Here is a 16103-nt window from a genome sequence, read left to right on the forward strand (position 1 = left end):
CCTAAATAGAACCCCAGCAGCACAGACACTGAGAGAAACAATTAATAAATGGGACCACTTGAAACTGAAAAGCTTCTATAAAGCAAAGGACACGGTCAACAAGACAAAACGACAGCCTACAGAATAGGAAAAGATCTTCACTAACCCCACATCAGACAGAGGTCTGATCTCCAAAATATACAAAGAACTCAAGAAACTGGACACCAAAAGAACACATAGTCCAATAAAAAAAAAAATGGAGGAAAGACCTAAACAGAGAACTCTCAACAGAGGAATCTAAAATGGCTGAAAGACACTTAAGGAAATGTTCAACATCCTTAGTCATCAGAGAAATGCAAATCAAAACAACTCTGAGATTCCATCTTACACCTGTAAGAATGGCCAAGATCAAAAACACTGATGACAACTTATGCTGGAGAGGTTGTGGGGAAAAGGGAACACTCTTGCATTGCTGTTGGGAATGCAAGCTGGTACAACCCCTTTGGATGTCAGTGTGGTGATTTCTCAGAAAATTAGGAAACAACCTTCCTCAAGACCCAATAATATCACTTTTGGGTATATATGCAAAGGAGGCTCAATCTTGCCACAAGGATATGTGCTCAACCATGTTCATAGCAGCTTTATTTGTCATAGCCAGAACCTGGAAACAACCTAAATGCCCCTTGATTGAAGAATGGATAAAAAAAAAATGTGCTACATTTACACAATGGAGTATTACACAGCAGAAAAAAATAACGACAGCTTGAATTTTGCAGGAAAATGGATGGAGCTAGAAAACATTATTTTGAGTGCAGTAACCTAGACACAGAAAGACAATTATCACATGTACTCACTCATAAGTGGTTTTTAAACATAAAGCAAAGAAAGCCAGCCTACAAACCACAATCCCAGAGAACTTAGACAACAATATGGACCCTAAGAGAGACTTACATAGATCTAATCTACACGGGAAGTAGAAAGTATGAAAAGACAAGATCTCCTGAGTAAATTGGGAGCATGGGGGCCTTGGGGGAGGGTTTAAGGGGGGAGAGGCAGGGAGGGGAGCAGAGAAAAATGTAGAGCTCAATAAATATCAATAAACAAACAGAAAAAATAAATCTTCAAAAGTAATAATAAAATATAAAAATCTTTATAAAAAGAAATTAAACTAAAAAGAAAATATGAGCATATTGTTCAGTTACAAACAAGTTCATATACTCATAGTGGCTAGAACTGAGTATCAGCTCAACTGAAAATCATTACATAGTGATAAAGTAAGGCAACTTGGAGCATATCTACAGTGTGCAGGAAGAGATGTGAGAAAGCCAAATTCATCTTCTAGAAGATCCCTAACTTGTATTTGAAGTAGAGAAGCACACCAGAGCCCAGAATGTGGCAACTCTAGGGCGGGAGCAAGACAGAGAACCCAGTGGTGGTAGTGCGCATTGCTTTCCATTCTAGATCTATTTGCCTTTTAACATTCTGCACAAACCACATGTGTGCTCTGGAAACTGGCATTACGTGGCTAAAAATACACACTAATGAATACAGAAAGAAATAGGAGGGGGACATCCCTTAAGAGTGAATGGTGACAATAAATTCCCCCAAATCCTGAACTGCACCAATCACCTCTCTCCTGGAATGGGAGGGCCTTCTGTCCCCTCCACCTCCCGCAAAAAAAAAAAAAAAATCATTATAGCTTTTTTGTTTTGTTTTGATTTTTTTGTTTTTGTTTGTTTTTAATTACATCTCAATGTGATGACACAGATCCTTGATTCTCGGAAACAAAGTCAGAGGTTTGCTGTGAATTCAAGGCCATCCTGAGATGTACATAGTTCAAAGCCAGCTTACAATATGTAGAGAGTGAAACTACATCTAAAAAACAAATAAAAGGGCTGGAGAGATGGCTCAATGTTTAAGAACACAGACTGTCCTTTTCAGATTCCCAGCACCCATGTCAGGTGACTCGCAAATGCCTGTAACTTCAGATACAGGAAGATCCAACTCTGCTGGCCTCTGTGAATACCTTCATCCCTGGGAATCCACACAGGCACCTATACATACACAGAATTAAAAATAATATAAATCTTTTTAGCTGGGGACTGGAGAGACGACTCAGTGGTTAAGAGCATTGCCTGCTCTTCCAAAGGTCATGAGTTCAATTCCCAGCAACCACATGGTGGCTCACAACCATCTGTAATGAGGTCTGGTGCCCTCTTCTGGCCTGCAGACATACACTCAGACAGAATATTGTATACATAATAAATAAATAAATATTTAAAATAAATAAATAAATAATATTAAAAAATCTTTTTAGCTGGACACCTTTAATCCTAGCACTTGGGAGGCAGAGGCAGGGGGATCTCTGTGTTCAAGTACAGCCTGGATAGCCAGGACTACACAGAGAAACCCTGTCTTGAAAACTAAAACCAAACAAAACAGAGGGGCAGTAGAGAAAGCAGCTGTAATGTTACAAAAACTAGAACATTAAAGAGAAGTTGATTGTTCTTCACTGAGACAATAGGAAAGGTTCCCTCAGGGCAAAGCCCCTTCCTTGGAAGACTCCAGCTTCAAATTTATCTGTAAGAAGAGATGGGAGAGAGAAAGTCTTTACAGGTCTGCCCTGCAAGGTGCAGAGACGCCCCCACAGCTTTGCTCCAAGGGACCGGACTCCTCTCAGGCTGGCAGCAGAATTTGGCAGCATGGTGCCAGTTTTGTAGACATGCAAGATGCAAGGGCTATGGAGGCTTGCACCTAAGTTCCAGAAAACTCTGAAAATCAGACAGTGTGTGGCAAGGTCCCTGGATGGAGGCTCCAATAAGTAACTGTGTGAAACTGTGAAGCCTGTGTTGTGATGGGACTCAGGATGCTAGAGACGTCAGGACCATGGGGTCCCTGCCAAGGGCTGCTGCAGGCACAGAGTGGAGCTCGCCTACGTAAGAGGCTTTTTGTGCTGAAGGCAGCCGAGCTGAAGGGGTGAGTCCACCCAAGGCTATTCACGTCTAGATCTGACCATCGTGAGATCCCCAGATGTCACACATGGTACTTCAGGGTTTGATGTTTTCCCCCCTGGGTTCTGGTCTTGCTTTGGTCTTTCCTTGCTATGCCTCTTCTGGAGTGGGGGGTTTGCTGTGTGCCACTGTGTGTCGGAAGTATGGAACTTACTCTCATATTTTACAGAGACTTACAGTCCTGAGCCTCAGAAGAAATTTGGAGTTTGAGCTTGTTTATAAAGATTTATTTTTTTTATGTACATGAGTGCTCTATCTGCATGTACATCTTTATTCCAAAAGAGGGCATCAGATCCCACTAGAGATGGTTGTGAGCCAACCCTGTGGGTGCTGGGAATTGAACTCAGGACCTCTGGAAGAGCAGTTAGAGTTCTTAATCGATAAGCCATTTCTCCAGCCCCTGGAGTTTGGACTTTTGAACAGTTAGATGGGTTAGGACTTTAAACCCTCTTGTAGATGAAATGTACATTTTGTATTCTTATTGTCCACAAGTCTTTAAAGTGTGGCATGAAATATTAGAGTTTAAAAGTAATTTGGGATCTGGCGGTGGTGGCAAACACCTTTAATCCCCACACTCCAGAGGCAGAGGCAGGGGATCTCCAGGAGTTTGAGGTCAGCCTGTTCTTACGTAGTGCACAAACTGTTGGGAGTGGACCAAGGCTGTAACCAGCACTCAGGAGTTCAAGGCCATCCTCAGCTACACACCAGTTTTAAGGCCAGCCTGAAACACACAAGATCCTCCATAAAAAAGGAGTAGGAACATAGTGGCCTGTGACTGTAATTTCAGCACTCAGAAAACAGAAGCAGGATTGCTTGCTGCAAGTTCAGGGTCAACCTGGTCTTGCAGTGGTCTCAAAAAGTGTGTGTGTGTGTGTGTGTGAGTGTGTGATTGTGCATACCCGAGCATGTAAGTGAAAGGAAAAGAAAGAGAAAATAAACTGAAAAAAAAAATGGTGTGTTTAGTTATCGAGTTGGAAAGGAGTAGATGTGTGATGATTGGCTTGTTTACTTATCATAAAAGTATCCCAGCCCTGAATTTGGGATAGCTGATCTTCACTGTCAACTTGGCTGGACTTAGAGCCACCTAGGAGACACATCCTAAGAGTGTCTGTGAAAGTGGGTCCAGAGAGGTTAACCAAGGAGGAAAGATCCACCCTGTCAGCATCATTCCTTGGGCGAGGGTCCCCAACACTCACTTCTGGTAGTCCTCTTGCTTTCTGAGGGTGGCTGCAAGAGGGGGGGAGCCGGGCTGAGCTGGAGATCCTGAAGGAAGGGAGCTTTGTGCCGAGGGTCAAGTGCAGTCAGCCTAGGTGAGAGGTGCAGGCCTTCAGGGCCTCTGCAGCACTGGTCCCGTGCTGTGTGCCCCTGCTCTGAGTAGGTACCGACTGGACAGATGGACGAGTATATAGATGGATGAAGAGGGGCAGTGCTTCAGTGCGGTCTGACTCGTGTGTGTGCTGCCTCCAGAACCGGTCCACAAGAAGCTGTGATTTCCTCAACCCCAGACCAGGACCCGAAAGCTGGGGCCTGGGAGACTGGAAGCTCTGCTGTGGTTTTATTTGGGGACCCAACTGCTCCCTGAACAGATGTCTGTCTAGGAAGCCACAGCTGTCCTCCTGGGTAAGGCAGGGATGGAGGAGGGAGATGCTTGCCGTCACTTAGCCGCTCTCTCAGACCACCCCATGAGCTACAGCGAAGGAGGGGCCCTGGGTTAGCGTCACCAGAGTCCCTGATCCACAGCACACAGCCAGTCCTGCTCACAAGCAGTGTGGTCTGGAGAAGCCCTTACCCCTTCTTAGGTGGCATACTGGACAAGTTAGGAGCAGAACCAGGGAAGCCAGTGGTATAACTCTCAGGGAGGGAATCCGAATGCCAAAGGCCTGGAATCCTGACATTCGAGTGTCCTGGAATAAGAGTGCCAAGCTGTGGAAAGGAGAGAAGGAATTTCTCTTCTTCCCCTTTATTTCCATCTGGACCTACTGATTGAACAATGCAACCTAAGGGCTAGCCCAAGCTGTGTGAGACTCTGCTTAAAAAGAAAAAAATTAAAAAAAAAAAAACCAGGCCAGTCATGATGGCGCAGGCCTTTAATCTCAGCATTTAGGAGACAGAGGCAGGTAGATCTGAGTTCTAGGCCAGCCTGGTCTACAAGACAGCCATCACCCAGTGCTACACAGAGAAACATTGTCTCAAAAAAAAAAAAGACAAAAACAAAAACAAACCCAACCAATCAATAAAGGCTTATCAATTGTTTCTTTCTTGTAACACGATGTTTTTAAGATTTATCTATGTTCAAGAATTATCTATGTTGCCTGTCATTATATATATAATATATAAAACATGATAAATAATTTATATATTAATATTATACATTACTGTATTATATAATATTGGGCTGGAGAGATGGCTTGGAAGTTGGGAGCACTGGCTACACTTTCAGGGGTTCCGAGTTCAATACCCAGCAACCACATGGTGGCTCACAGCCATCCAAAGTGAGATCTAGTGCCCTCTTCTGGTCTGAAGGCATATATATGTAGACAAAATATTGTATACATAATAAAGAAATAATATAAAATATTATATATAATATAGCACATATATTATATAATATAGATATATGTATGTTTGTACACACACACACACACACATTTTTGGGGGGGTTTCCAAGACAGGGTTTCTTTGTGTAGCTCTGGTTGTCCCGGAACTAGCTCTTGTAGACCAGGCTGGCCTTGAACTCATAGAGATCTATCTGCCTCTGCCTCCCAAGTGCTGGGATTTAAAGGTGTTGCACCACCACTGCCTGGCTTTAATATATATAATATTATATATATATATATATATATATATAATTCTTTCATTCACATACACATACACTCACACAGATTTTTATACTTTGATTTATTTTTTATTAGTCTGTGTGTGTGTGTGTGTGCTATGCACAAGGGAAGGTCAGAGGACAACCTCCGGTGCAGTCTTCACTTTCCACCCTATTTGAGGCGGGGTCTCATTGCTGCTATAAACCTCAGGCGTGGTGACCTGAGGGCTTCCAGGGGTCTGTCTCCGCCTCCCATCTCAGCTCAGGAAGGCTCATCATAAGGAGGTGTTACCTTGTCCAGCTTTATGTGGGCTATGCGGATCTGTCAGTTCTTATACGTGTAGGAAAACACTTTACCTGCTCGGCCACCCCCCCCTCCTCCATGCTTTTATTTGTGTTTCCCTGATGATGGATGATGATGGCACTGTTTGATTCTCTTCTTTGGAGAAATATCTGTAGGTCCTATGTTCTGTTTTCTTTCTTTCTTTCTTTCTTTCTTTCTTTCTTTCTTTCTTCCTTAAGATGCCATTATTTTCCATGTTATTATTCTTTAATTTTTGCAATGAGTGAAAAAGATTTATTTTTTATTTTCACAGCAAAACTGAGTGGAAAGTACAAAGGTTTGCCATACACTGTTTCTGGCATGTTTCCAAGAGGTCCAGCAAGGGGCAGCTTGCTCTTGCTTTCTGTCCATCACATGTAGGCAGCATGTCTTTCTTTTTTATTGTTTGAAAATTTCATGCATACATACACACACACATACATACATACGTTATGTTTGATCAAGTCCACTCCCATTCCCTCTACTCCAATTCCTTTTCCTTCCTGCCCTCCCCGCCCTCCTTCCCTCTGTTTTCCTTGAGCTACCCCTCCACCCCCAGCCTAGGTATTGTGTGTTCTTTGTGTCCCTTGTAGTCTCAAGCTGAGGAAGCATTTTCTCCAGGGTAGGGGGAGGATGAGGAAGTGACTGGTCACCCACTGGTTCTTAGCTCTCCTGCTAAGCTAATGCCTGGCACCTCCACGCACATTCCCACAGCAAAATAATAAGGAAGTCACATCTAATTTGAAGCTAACATGCGATTTTCTCCTGAGCCTCAAACTAGAGGCTCTGGAAGTCTGGGAGTGTCTCTAATGACTCACAGGTTAAACACAGCTCCTCTATACAGGACTTGTGAGCGCTTTTCTATGCCACGATTCTCTGTTCTTCTCTAGGGGAAGTGGGCCAAGCCAGGTGGAGCCATCCAAGCTAGGCTAAGGAGATCATTTCTCCTACAGTGTCTCCTGAAAGGGTGTTTCCTAGGATTTCTTGGGGGGGCCTGCGGTCTTCTTATGACTACTTCCTAGAGGAAAGGTAGGCAAACCTTTTGCAAAGGACCAGAAAATAAATATTCAGCCTTTTGGAACCATATGACTAGCTGTTCCACTCTGCCGTTGTAATGCAAAAGCAGCTATGTGTGATATGCAAATGAAAAGGGATGGCTGTGTGCCAATAAACTTGTATTTATAGACACTGAAATTTGAATTATATAATTTTGTGCTACCACACCTAGCTTCCTGTGTCACAAAATATTATTTTTTTCAACCATTTGAGAAATGTATGGCCGGGTATGGTAGTTCATGCCTGTGATCCCAGAACTCAGGAGGAGGATGAGACAGGAAAATTGCCTGGCATTCAAGGCCAGCCTGGGCTATATAGCAAGACAGTATATTTTTGATAAACAAATAAATAAACAAAATGGAAAGAGTGGGGCTGAGGAGATGGCTCAGTAGGTAAAGTGCCTGACTTGCAACCTTGAGGCACTGAGTTCAAATTCCTAATACCCACATGAAAACTGGGGCACAGCAGCAGGTGTCTATAACCCCAACATTGGAGGCATGGAGACATACCAGTGCCCAAGCCTTGTTGCCAGCTAACCTAGCCAAATGCTAAGTGCCATGTCTTTGAGACTCTGTCTCCAAAATATAAGGTGGACAGCAATGATGACCTCCTTTCTTTCTGGCCTCCACACGTGCGCCCTTCACACGTGAGCATACACATATAGAAACAGGAAAAGCCATTCTTAACTCGTGGCTGTACAGACACAGGGGATGAGCCCATCTGGTCAGTGGGCTGTGGCCTCAGCTCGTTTCCCTAATATCCATGTCTCTCCCAGTCCCAAAGCCCTGACTGCTGCTGAGCCACAGATTCTCCCACCAGCTTGGCTCACAGCAGCATGGTGTTCCTCCAGGACTATGTCCCACTCTCTCAGCCTCTGCACAGGCCGTTCTGCATCTGGGACTGTCCTTCCCTTCCTACTCTGCTCCGTGGGAACCACGGCCTCTATTGCTCGAAATAGTCAGGTCTCATGGCTCTGCACACTCTCCCCCATCACCTTGTCGTGTTATACCCAGATATTTACAGATGTATTGGCTTCTTTAGCAGCACCAAGAGCTCCAGGGAAGCAAGGGACCTTACCCTCCTGTGATCTGAGCCCAAGCTGCTGTGGTTTGAATGTGGGAAACTCCATCCCCAAGTCAGCCTCTGAGGAGTGGACACGGGGCCTGGTGTGTTAACACTGCTGCGGTGAGTTTTGGAAATGCTCTCACTATCAAACTGAGTGCAGTCCCTCTCTCCCTCCCCTTTTCTTGCCCTTCTGTGCTTACACCTGGGCTGGCACAGTAAGCCAGTCCTGGCCAGAGGAAGCCCTTGGCTTCCTAGCCTCAGACTTCCCAGCTTCCAGAGACAGTGTAGTCACAGCTAGCAGGGAATTGCAAGTCAAGGCCTGCCTGGCTACACCTGAGTTCAAGGCCAACCAAAGAAACTTAGACCCTGTCTTATAGGTTTAAGAGCTGGAGGGATGGTTCAGCAATTAAGAGCACAATGACTGCTCTTCCAGAGGACCAGGGTTCAGTTCCCAGCACCCACATGGCAGCTCACAACTGTCTGTAACTCCAAGATCTGATACCCTTGCACAGACACATACGCAGGCAAAACACCAATGTAAATAAAAATAAGTAAATTATTTTAAAAAAAATAAAAGTTTAAACAAGGGCTGTGGACACGGCTCAGTGGTAAAGCACTTACTGTCAAGGCGAAGCCTGGATGCAATCCCCAGCAACACAAAACCCCCAAATAACAACAACAGCAAACCAAACAAAACAAAACCCCATAGTAACCCTTCTAGGATATATGATTCAGTGGCCTGAAGTAATCCACACACAGCTCTGCACTCTAGCCCAGCACCCTTCCTGCCCCACCAGCACTGGGAAGGCAGAGGTGGGAGGATCTCTGAGTTTGAGGCTAGCCTGATCTACGAAGTGAGTTCCAGGACAGCCAGGGCTACACAGAAAAACTCTGTCTCAAAAAGCAACAACTGTATGTATGTATGTGTATTTATTATTATTATGCATAATCAATTAAATCAATGTTTGTTTTATTTACTCTTTTTTGATTTATTTTATTTTAGGTATATGGATGTTTTGCCTACATGCATGTCTATGCACCATGTATGTGCAGTGCCTGCAGAAGCCAGAAGAGGGGACCAGGCCCTCTGGAACTGGAGTGATAGACAGTTGGCTGCCATTTAGGAGCTGTGACTAGAACCCAGGTCCTTTGGCAGAGTAGCAGGTACTCTTAAAGGCTGAATCATCTCTCCAGGCACCAATTTCATTTCATTTTTGAGAGCGGGTTTTGTTGTACAGCTGGGGCTGACCTGGAATTGCATATCTTAGATTACAGCTGAGAACACACCACATCTGTCTGTTCCTTATTCTTCATTCTTTTTGTTGGTTTGTTCTTATTTTTTCAAGACAGGGTTTCTCTGTGTAACACTGGCTGTCCTGGAGCTTGCTCTATAGACCAGGCTGGCCTTGAGCTCACAGAGATCCACCAGCCTTTGCCTCCTGAGTGCTGGGATTAAAGGCGTGCAGCACCACCCCTGGCTAAGTGTTTATTATTTATTTATTTAAGAAAGGGTCTAAAGGAACCCAAGCTTACCTCACTAGTAACTGAAGAGGACCTTGACCTTCTGATCTCCTGCCTCTACTACCTACTGTTGAAGACAGCGGGTGTGCCAGCTGCTATGCCGGGTTCATGCCGCGCCAGGGATCAGGTGCAACTCTAGGCTGACCCCTATGCTCTTATTTGTTACTAGCAATCCAAGGGTGGGCTGGAACCCACTAGGTAGCCCAGGCTTGTCTTGAACTCATGGTAATCCTGCTGTTCAAAGTCCTGAGTCCTGGGATTACCAACAGGAGCCATCACGTCTAGCAGTCTCCTGTATCAGCCCTGTGACCCTGAGCAAGCAATTGTCTACAGTGGGCAATCTCTGCTTCCTCAGGATGCTCAAGCAACAGGTCACCTTGGCACGTCCACTCTACCCTCTGCCAATGGAGCAGGCTTCGGGGACATTGGAGGGCTTTCCTCTGCCCTCTCAGTTGCCCTTCACAATCTGGTTGTTTGTCTCTGCTCCTTTATTTTTCATTTTGTAGAGTTGGGCTCAGATCTGAGGAAATGAATTGACTATATCATATCCCACTCCCCACTGTTTCCAAAAATTCTTCCTTTCTTCCCCCCCAATCCTTTTATCTTTTTTTTTTTTTTTTTTTTTTTTTTTTTTTTTTTAAGATCGTGTCTCTTACAGCTTAGGTTGACCTTTAACCAAGTGCTGGGACCATACCTGGTTTTCCTCCAGGGATTTCTAAGGTTTCCTAAGCAGCACCTCGGGACAGGCCCCGCCCCTTCCTCGGAGACGCCTAAAGTCCAGGAAGTGAGGGTTAAATGGAAGACTGGCCTGCTGGAGTCCTGCCGTTCCTCGGCTAATGAGGGTGTTAGGTAATGGAGAAGGTCCCTCCGCTCCCACCAAGAGCCCTACACTTGCTGTGGCCAATTGTCCCTGGGAGAGGTGGCCCAGGGACACCAGCAAAGCAGACACTAAGAGCTGCAGGGGGACCCCTGGGGAGGTGGTAGTAACTTCCCACATTACCCTTGCTGGGAGGACCCCAGATGCATTATCTTTGGTGGGGGATCCACTTGGTAGCAAGAGAGCGGGCAGGCAAACTAGCTCTGTGTGTGCGTGTTGGGGCGTCTAGTGAGGGAGAGATAACAAACCAGAGCCAAGAGTCACATAACTGTAGAGATAATGCTGAGAATGGTGGTGGGGGAGGGGCAGAGGGGCAGGGAAATGGGAAGTGTCCGGGAGGAGGAGGCGGCGCGCGCGCACGTGTGTGTGTGTGTGTGTGTGTGTGTGTGTGTGTGTGTGAGGTACAAACCTTCTGGAAGATCTGGGATAAGGTGTTCTAGGCTGAGGAATAGCGCACGCTGGATGCGCTGGGCAGCTTTAGCGAGTGAAGGTCATGGATGGAGTGGGGCCAGCTGTAGGGCTCCGAGGTTTATCGTTTATCCACTCCCCCCCCCCCCCCCCCCCCCCCCCCAGCCGCCCCCCCCCCCATCCCCCCCCCCCCACCCCCCCCCCCCCCCCCCCCCCCCCCCCCCCCGCCCCCCCCCCCCCCCCCCCCCCCCCCCCCCCCCCCCCCCCCCCCCCCCCCCCCCCCCCCCCCNCCCCCCCCCCCCCCCCCCCCCCCCCCCCCCCCGCCCCGTGCAGCAGGAAACCCGGTGTAGATGAAGCAGGGAACGATGAGATCCTGCTTTCCTTTCTGCTTTTCATTTTTGAGACTTGGTAACACACAGTCCAGGTTGAAGAATGATCTTGAACTTATTTTTATTATTTGTGTGAGGGAGGGTTGTGGGAGAGGGAGGGAGTGAGAAAGACATTTGCAGGGAGGTCAGAGGACAACTTCATGGAGTTGGTTTTCTTTGTCCACTTTCACATGGGTTGGGGGATCAAGCTAGGTTTCCAGGCCCTCCAACTTCTGGTCCTCTTCCCTCCCCCTCTCTAATGCTGGAGGGTAGGTGTGCCCTGGTGTGAGGTGCTGGGGTGTGTGTGTGCTAGGCAAGTGCTCTACCAGTGGGGCTACATCTCCATGCCCGGTCTCCCCACTCCCCTCCCCCACTCTCAGTCCTAGCCTCTGTGTCTTTTCTGGCTATCTTGTGGAGAAGAGATGGCTCCTTGGGAGGGTGTCCTGTGGAGCCTTGGGTAAGGTCTCATCTGTCACTCCTAAAGGCAGGCACTTGTAAGCAAGGGACAAAAAGAGGTTAATTTAACTGGGCCTGGACATAGTTGGCGGTCTCGAGGAATGAGTATACACTGCTGCATCTTGTTCCAGACCAGGAACTGTGACCTTGTCTCCACCTGTCTGTCTTAGGAAGGGTGAGCTAGTTGCCTTTTTTTCTCTCTTTCTTGTCTTGTCTTTCTTTCTTTTTCTTCTTCGAGACAGCGTTTCCCTGTGTAGCTTTGGAGCCTGTCTTGAAACTCGCTCTGTAGACCAGGTTGGTCTCGAACTCACAGAGATCCACCTGCCTCTGCCCCCAAGTGCTGGGATTAAAGGTGTGCCAGGTTTGGTTTGTCTTTTTTCTAATCCAGCAAACTCAGGGAGGGGAGGGGAGAGAAGGGGAGGAGGGGGAGGGGAAGGGAGGGGAGGGGAAGGAGCTATCAATCTTGTGGACAAGGGGTGGGTCCTCAGACCGGAAACCGCAAGTTGGAAGGCAGTTTCTAGATGGAGAAAACAGTCCTCTCTGATGGTCCGAGAGCCAGCATTAGCCCACTCTGGGCAGGCTCCTGGGAGGCCAGAGCTAGGGTCAACCTTTTTTCCCCTGGCAATGAATTTATCCTCTAGTGTATTTTCTATTCCAGCCTGACCCCTTAACAAAGCCAGCAGGGTTGACTTAATGAGCTGAGCCTGGAGAACTTAGTTTCAGAGCAGAGCAGACCATCAGCCAAGCAGGATGTCACAGCCATAGCCATAGCCATGATCATTTCAGAATGGATGGCTATGCAGGGAGTGGAGGCCATCAGTAGCACAAAGACTCCTTGCCCTTGGGGGGTAGTCTGTGAGCTGAGCCAGAGAGACACCATGTGGACATACGAACTCTGGCAGGGGAACCCCACACAACCCCAAGAAGGCTGAGGCTCCAAACTGGGGAATCTCAAGCTAGATATGTAGTGGGGGACCATTCCATTCCTGTGGGAACTGCTCTGAGTCTCCGGTTGGGGCCCTTTCCTTCCTGGTGCTGGGACCCTTCCAAGGAGTCTATAGGCTCCAAAGGCATATGTTCCAGGACCATTTTCCTGGGCAACTCCTTAGAGGTAGTTGGAAGGGTTCTGGGGCTAGATGGTGACACAGGCATAGACTGCCAGGGCTCGGGGGCTGAAGCAGTAGGTCGTGAGTTTGAGGCCAGTTTGGGCTCTACAGTGAGGGCCTATCTCAAAACAAAAAGAACAAGCAAATAGATAAAAAGGAAAGCTCGCTGGGGTGTCTAAATAAAGGGTGGGTGACTGGACAGGAAAAGACATGAGCTCATCACTTCCCCCTGAGCCTTCGGTGCCTCCTCCCCAGCTGCCCGTTTACAGTATGATTGGCTTGCAGAGTGAGTGCTTGATAGGGTAGAAAGTAGGTAGGGGTCTGGTGGAAGAGGAACCGTGAGACAAAAATGCCCTAGGGTGGCTTCCTGTGAAAATGGTCACCTACACTGGCCCTGGTGCCCTGCCATGCTGGGGCTTCCCAGCAGACCTGAACAACAACAGAGAGCCAGGACTGGCACACTGAGGCTGAGGGGAGGCCTGTCCCACTCCAGCAGCCCAAGCAACACGTGGGATCAACAGCAACCAAATCTGTGAAAACTCACACACTTCTTCTCCATTGTTCAGTCATGTGTTCCCTGTGTGTATAGGTCAGGGGACAACCTGCCATGTCATTCCCCCAGGGATGTCCACTTTTTCTTAATTTTTTAAAAAATATTTATTTATTTATTTATTTATTTATTAGCTATACAATATTCTGTCTGTGTGTATATCTGCAGGCCAGAAGAGGGCACCAGACATCATTACAGATGGTTGTGAGCCACCATGTGGTTGCTGGGAATTGAATTCAGGACCTTTGGAAGAGCAGGCAATGCTCTTAACCACTGAGCCATCTCTCCAGCCCCTCCACATTTTCTTATCTTCCTTTTTTTTTTTTTTTTTCCGAGACATGGTTTCTCTGTGGTTTTGGAGCCTGTCCTGGAACTAGCTCTTGTAGACCAGGCTGGTCTGGAACTCACAGAGATCCGCATGCCTCTGCCTCCCGAGTGCTGGGATTAAAGGCGGCTTATCTTCCTTTTTTTGCTACAGGGTTTCTCTGTGTAGCCCTGGCTGTCCTGGAACTTACTCTGTAGACCAGGATGGCCTCGAATTCACTCAGGGATCTGCCTACTCTGCCTTCTGAGCACTAGGATTACAGGCATGTGCCACCACCCCTGGAGCTGCTGCTTATTTATTTATTGGGACAGGATCTCTCTGTGTAACCCTGGTTCCACCTCCTGAGTGGTAAGGTTACAGGCATGTGCTACCATGCCTGGTTTATTTAGTGCTAGGAATCAAACCCAGGGCTTTGTGCATGATGAACAAGTACTCTCCCGACTGAGATATAGCTTCAGCTTTACTCCTTCTTCCTTCCTTCCTTTCTTTCTTTCTTTCTTTCTTTCTTTCTTTCTTTCTTTCTTTCTTTCTTTCAATTTTATCTGTATGGGTGTATTGCCTGCACGTATGTATGTGCCCCACTTGCATGCCTTGTGTGAATGGAGGCAAGAAGAGGGCATGAGATCCCCTGTAACTGGAGTTACAGATGGTTATGAGTCACTGTGTGAATGCTGGGAATTGAACCTGTGTCCTCTGTAAGAGCAGCAAGTGCTCTTAATAGATGGGCAATCTCTCCAAGCCCTGTTTCTTAAGCAGCTTTATTGACTTGTAATTCATCTAATTCACAGTATAGAGTTGATTCTTAGTATATTCATAGAGTTAAGTACCCATCACCAGAATCAATACTAGAATAGTCCATTACCTCAAAAAGAAACCCGAGGGCTGGCAAGATGGCTCAGTAGTTGCCTTGAAAGCCTGCTGACCTGAGACCAATCCCTGAAATCAGTTGTGGAAGGGGAGAACCTCTGTCTTCCACATGTGCACCATGGCACGTGCCCAACTGTATGGGGAAGGGGGAAGGGAGAGAGAGACATCCTAGAAAGCAACAGGGGGCTTGCATACACAACAGGGAGTGAGACCTTGGGTTTGACCCCATTAGTGGCCATAATTGTCCCCCACCTTCAGTCTAGGAACCATCCGTGTATTTTCTCTGTACACATCAGTCTGTCCCAGACTTTTGGCCTCATACAGAATTATCATATTCCAAGGGTTTTATGAGGGACCCCTTTCACATTTTCCAGGTCCTTCCCTAGTGCGGCAACAAACTTTGTTCCTTTCTATGGCTGAGTGGTATTCCAGTGTGTGAACAAACCACATCTAACCACTCCTCCATATGACAGTCATTGTGCTTTTGACTTTATGGCTATTATGAATGGGACTTCTAAGAGCATATGTACACATGCATCCACACAGACATGCTTTCAGTCCTCTGGGCCGATATGTCAGAGTGGGCTTTATGGGTGAAATGGTAGCTCTATGTTTAACTTTCTGAGAATCTGCCAAAGTGTTTCCCAAAGCAGATGTGCCATTTTAAATTTCCACTTGCAGAGGGTTCCGATTTCTGCATGTTTTCACGGCAGTTGTTATTGTCTGTCTTTCTGGTAACAGCTGTCAGAGCAGGCAAGACAAGGCTGCCCATTGTGGGGTGGGTTTTAGTTTTTGTAGCACTGGGGACTGAATCCAGGGTCTGGCACATGCCAGGTAAGCACTCCAACACTGAATTGCTGTAAGTTCAAAGCCAGTCTGGTCTACATAACTTCTAGGACAATCTGATACACACAGATTTCCAGGCCAGTCTGGGCTGCAACGTAAGACTCTTTCTCAGAAAACCAATATACACATGATATATGTGTGTGGATATGCACACACACACACACTACATATGATAAGAAGCTTGCTCCTAGGTTTTCTTCTGTTTTATGGTTTTAGTTCTTTCTTATAATTAGGTCTATGATTCACTTCACTTGTTGTTATCGTATTAAGCAAAAGCCAGTGGCAGGTCGAGTATCTCTTGTGACTTTGAAGGTAAGTGCAGATGCTCTTCTAAGATGCTGCCAGTACAGTGGGACAGGGTTCTGGACACCGCTAATGCTGTCTACTTTCTGGGATTCCTTTCCCAGGTTCGTGGGCTCCTGAATTCTTTACATTCAACTCAGATTTAAACTGGTTTACTAAAAGTTTCAGTTTCTATACTTTTTTTTTTTGGCCACCCACCAGCCATGTCTGACTGTCTCCATCTCTGTA

This window comes from Alexandromys fortis, unplaced genomic scaffold (assembly GCF_014885135.2).
Source record: "Alexandromys fortis isolate MF-2015 unplaced genomic scaffold, M_Fortis_MF-2015_v1.1 scaffold_91, whole genome shotgun sequence".
Taxonomy (NCBI): Eukaryota; Metazoa; Chordata; class Mammalia; order Rodentia; family Cricetidae; genus Alexandromys; species Alexandromys fortis.